This window comes from Arachis stenosperma, chromosome 5, assembly GCF_014773155.1.
Source record: "Arachis stenosperma cultivar V10309 chromosome 5, arast.V10309.gnm1.PFL2, whole genome shotgun sequence".
NCBI classification, from domain to species: domain Eukaryota; kingdom Viridiplantae; phylum Streptophyta; class Magnoliopsida; order Fabales; family Fabaceae; genus Arachis; species Arachis stenosperma.
Genome location: NC_080381.1, coordinates 100,084,543 through 100,090,396, shown reverse-complemented (window position 1 = coordinate 100,090,396; position 5,854 = coordinate 100,084,543).

Below are 5,854 nucleotides of genomic sequence, written 5' to 3'. Positions count from 1 at the left end.
CAAAACTTTTCTTAATTAGTTACTTGTTTTCTCTTTCTTCTTTTTCAAAACTTCCTAACTAACTCTTCTCCCTACTATTTTTGAAATTTCTTCTTCTAATTCTCCCTCTTCTTTTTTGAAATTCATTAATTAATTTTCAATTCTTTTTAATTAATTAACCTTTATTTTTGAATTTCATAAATAAATAAAATAAAAACAAAAATATTTTAATTCTTGTTTATCTTTTCTACTTCTAATTTTCAAATTCTCCTCATCTCTTTATTCAAATTCTTCTTCTCCTTCTTCTATCTTAATTCTTCTTTCCTTTCTTTTTCACATCTCACAGGGAGTCCTCTCTGTTCTTGAACATAGAGCTCCTATTCTCCTTCTTTGTTATTTTTTTTTTCTTGTTTATGACCAGGAACAGGGATAAAGAGCCTCTCTTTAATCTTGATCCTGAACTTGAGAGGACTTTAAGGAGGAGCTTACAACAAGTTAAAGCACAACACTCCGGAAGAAACCTCTCAGAAAATTTCAAATAGGAAGCTGAAGACATGGCAGCCGAGCCTAATCATGAAGGAGAGGCAAGAAAGGTTTTTAGTGACTTCACCATGCCTACCTCTAATTTCTATGGCAGAAGCATCACTGTACCTGCCATTGGAGCTAACAACTTTGAGCTTAAGCCTCAATTAGTCTCTTTTCTATAATAGAATTACAAATTCCATGGACTTACACCGGAAGATCCACATCAACTTTTAGCTGAATTCTTGCAAATTTGTGACACTGTTAAGACCAATGGAGTGAATTCTGAGGTCTACAGACTTATACTCTTTCCTTTTGCTATAAGAGACAGAGCTATGATATGGTATGATTCTCAACCTAAAGAGAGCCTAGACTCTTTGGAAAAGCTGGTCAATGCTTTCTTGGCCAAATTCTTTCCCCCTCAAAGGATGAGCAAAATCAGAGTAGAAGTGTAGACCTTCAGACAAAAAGAAGGTGAATCCCTTTATAAAGCTTGGAAAAGATACAAGCAACTGATCAGAAGATGTTCTCCTGACATGATCTCAAATGGTCTATCATAGGAATTTTCTAAGATGGTTTGTCTGAGATGTCCAAAATATCAGTGGACAGCTTTGTAGATGGATCACTCCACTTGAAAAAAATGCCTGTAGAAGCAAGAGAACTCATTGAGATGGTTGCAAATAACCAATTCATGTATACCTCTAAGAAAAATCCTGTGAACACTGGAATCCCTCAGAAGAAAGGAATTCTTGAAGTTGACACACTGAATGCCATATTGGCTCAGAACAAGATCTTGACCCAGTAAGTCAATATGATCTCTCAGTATTTGACCAAAATGCAGGCTGTAGCTGATAGCACTCAGGAAGCTTCTTCTGAACTAGAAGCTTATGATCTTGACCAACCCACCATGGAGGAGGTGAATTACATGGGAGAACCCTATGGAAACACCTACAGTCCCTCATGGAGGAATCATCCTAATCTTTCATGGAAGGATTAACAGAAGCCTTAGCAAGGTGGAAGGAACCAGAAGAGGTTCAACAATAGGCCACCAGTCCCATCTTCTTAATGGAATATGGAGACTTCTAAGCAGAGCCTTTTTGACTTAGCCATTCAAATCTCCAGCCTCTCTAAGACCACTCATAGTTTCATAACTGAAACAAGATCCTCCATCAGAAATTTAGAGGTACAAATTGGTCAATTGAGCAAAAGGATCCCTGAGGCTCCTCCCAATAACACTGGGGTGAACCCAAGAGAAGAGTACAAGGCCGTCACCACTGAGGTTGAGGCCAAATTTGGAGAGACTGGGAAGGCATTGAACGCCAGTGAAGAAGATCTCACTGGGCATTCAACGTCCAAAATGGCTAAGAGCCTGACGCTGAATGCTAGTGAAGAAGCCATCACTGGACATTCAACGCCCAACCAGGCACGGAAGCAGGCGTTGAACACCAGCAAGGATACCTCTGATGGGCGTTCAACGCCCAAACTGATAAGGGAGCTGGCGTTGAACACCAATGATGGCACACTTCCCAAATGTTCCCTACCTACTAAAGTTATCCATATCCATGAACTAAAGGAAGCCAAGGCTCATATAGAGACTATAGAGGTTCATTTGCATGCACTCTTGCAATGCATGAGTTCTGATGAATATTCATCCTCGGATGAGGATGAGAAAACTAGGAAAGTGCAAGTTGCTCGGTACCTAGGAGCTCTGTTGAAGCTGAATGCCAAGCTATTTGGTACAAACCTTTGGAGAAAGAACCTCTAGTGCTTTCCAAAGAACTAAATGCTTTGGTTAGGTAGAAGCTACCTCAGAAGTTTCCAGATCCTAGACGCTTCCTAATTCCTTGCACCATAGGAACTGTGACCTAGGGTCAAGTATAAACCTCATGCCACTCTCTGTAATGGAAAAGTTGGGAATCTTTATGGTATAAGCTGCAAACATCTCACTAGAGATGGCAGACAAATCAATTAAAAAGCATATGGCTTAGTGGAGGATGTATTGCTAAAGGTTGAAAACCTTTACATCCGTGCAAACTTCATAATCTTAGATACTGAGGAAGATGAGGATGAATCCATCATCCTTGGAAGACCTTTCCTAACCATTGCCAATGCTATCATTGATGTAGCAAAGGGAGAATTGATTCTACAACTAGGGGAGGATCAAATCTTGTTCAAGATACCTCACCCCAACTCTCCATCTGAAAATAGAGAGACAACTGTGTAACACTTAGTGTTCCAACCATCTCTTTCAGTGCAGAGCTTTACTAAGCCCCCAAACATCAATTCTAAGTTTGATGTTGGGCAGCCATTAACAAGCACTAAGAACAAAGGTACTAAGAAGAAAGTACCTAAAAGCTGGAGGGACAAGAAAGTCCCCACTGAAAGCCTCTCACTTGGCATGAGAGTCGTCTTCACCAAGAGTCATACCACATACAACGAGTCGTGTCCTGTCTTTAGAGCATGTAAAGCTCATTCATGAGAAGACAGAAAGAAAGATCACTATATGGGGCGAAATTCTGAGCCCTTATCCATCTTCGTAAGAAGCTAACCATCAACCTAGTGACGTTAAAGGAGCGTGATGAGCGGATAATTTATACGCTTTTTGGCATTGTTTTTAGGTAGTTTTTAGTATGATCTAGTTACTTTTAGGGATGTTTTCATTAGTTTTTATGATAAATTCACATTTTTGGACTTTACTATGAGTTTGTGTGTTTTTCTGTGATTTCAGATATTTTTTGGCTAAAATTGAGGGACCTGAGCAAAACTCTGATAGGAGGCTGACAAAGGACTGCTGATGCTATTGGAATCTGACCTCCCTGCACTCGAAATAGATTTTTTGGAGCTACAGAACTCCAAATGGCGCGCTCACAACGGCGTTGGAAAGTAGACATCCAGACCATTCCAGCAATATATAATAGTTCATACTTTATTCGTGATTAGACGATGTAAACTGGCGCTCAATGCCAGTTCCATACTGCATTCTGGAGTCAAACGCCAGAAACACGTCACGAACCAGAGTTGAACGCCCAAAACACGTTACAACTTGGCGTTCAACTCCAAGAGAAGCCTCAGCTTGTGGATAGATCAAGCTTAGCCCAAGCACACACCAAGTGGGCCTCGGAAGTAGATTTATGCATCAATTACTTACCTCTGTAAACCCTGTAGCTAGTGTAGTATAAATAGAACTTTTTACTAGTTTATTAGGAGTCTTTTGATCATTCGGTCTTTTGACCACATCTTTGGACGATTAGTTCTTAGATCTTAGGGGCTGGCCAGTGATGACATGTCATCATATACCTATTTTTCTATGCTTTTTCATACAAGAAATTGATGATTAGTGCTTAAATATTGCATTCTTTTGTGCTTAATTGGAAGATTTCCTTGATCTTTTAATTTTATAAATCTTGTAGGAAATAAGAAGAAAAAGAAGCAAAGAAGCACAAAAAAAGGAGAAAAAAAGAGCTTTGGGACACACTTTGAAGTTGGAGCACACTTTGGAGCCTTAGGCCACGCTTTTAAAAGCGTGGCCCATGACCAAATTAAAGGAGAATAGGCAATCAGCACACACTGCCCTGCTCTAGCCAAGGGCAGAGCAGAATCGTGATGCAAAGTGAGGTTGGAAGCAAGAATTTTCGCTAAGGTAAAATCTGGGCACTCACAGCATGACCATGCCTCCTTCAAAGGGCTATAACTTGAGCTACAGACGTCCAATTGATGTGGTTCCAGTTGCGTTGGAAAGTTGACATTCAGGGCTTTCCAACGATATATAGCAATCCATATTTGGCGTAAAATTGATGCATGAATGAAAGGCATCTTTAAGGGCCAAAAATAAGCGAAAATAAACTAATATGCTTCCACCAAGGTTCGAAGCTGGAGCCTCACCCCAAAGCAAAGTAGTGCTCATTTTTCTGCTCTATCCTCTTGGAGAGCAGGGCAATGTCGTGGTCTCTTCAGGAAAATCAAGGAAAAATTGCTCCTCAAGTGCTTTCACCAAGGTTCGAACACAAGACCTTCAAGGAAGTAAAGGCAAGGAGCTTAGGCGCGCACACAACTTGGCACGGCCAGCACCAAGCACGCACGGGCAGCACTTGGCGCACCATGGCAACTCTGCCCTGCCCTCCACAAGGGCAGGGCAGCATCCTGACGCATCACACACACCAAGCACGCACGCAATGAAGCCGCATGCACCATTTCCTGCTCTGCCCTCCACAAGGGCAGGGCAGCCTCCTGAGAGCAAATAATCATGGGCCAAAAGTTCAATTTCATATAAATTCAATTCCTCACCAAATTGAATCAAGGCCATCCAAGACCCATTCTCCCTCAAATCCAAAGCAAGCAAAAGCCCACTCAACATGACTCAAAGGCACACAGAGAAGCTAGATTAGGTTTTTCATTTTTGTGAATTTGTTTTTAATTTCAATTCATTTTCATTTTATAAAAGAAGCCTATATAAAGGGCATCATTCTCATTTCAGAAGGGGAGGTTGGCTCTACGATGAGCGGATAATTTATACGCTTTTTGGCATTGTTTTTAGTATGATCTAGTTAGTTTTTAGTATATTTTTATTAGTTTTTAGTTAAAATTCACTTTTCTGGACTTTACTATGAGTTTGTGTGTTTTTCCGTGATTTCAGGTATTTTCTGGCTGAAATTGAGGGACCTGAGCAAAAATCTGATTCAGAGACTGAAAAGGACTGCAGATGCTGTTGGATTCTGACCTCCCTGCACTCAAAGTGGATTTTCTGGAGCTACAGAAGCCCAATTGGCGCGCTCTCAACGGCGTTGGAAAGTAGACATCCTGGGCTTTCCATCAATATATGATAGTCCATACTTTGCCCAAGATTTGATGGCCCAAACCGGCGTTCAAATTCACCTTCAGATTTTCGAGCGTTAAACGCCGGAACTGGCACCAAAGTGGGAGTTAAACGCCCAAACTGGCACAAAAGCTGGCGTTTAACTCCAAGAAGAGTCTCTACACGAAAATGCTTCATTGCTCAGCCCAAGCACACACCAAGTGGGCCCGGAAGTGGATTTTTATATCATTTACTCATCTTTGTAATTCTTAAGCTACTAATTCCCTATAAATAGGACCTTTTACTATTGTATTTTCATCTTTTGATCACTTTAGATCTCTAGATCATCTTTGGACATCTAGTTCTTAGATCATTTGGGGGCTGGCCTCACGGCCATGCCTAGACCTTGTTCTTATGTATTTTCAACAGTGGAGTTTCTACACACCATAGATTAAGGTGTGGAGCTCTGCTGTACCTCGAGTATTAATGCAATTACTATTGTTCTTCTATTCAATTCAGCTTGTTCTTGTTCCAAGATATCACTTGTTCTTCAACTTGATG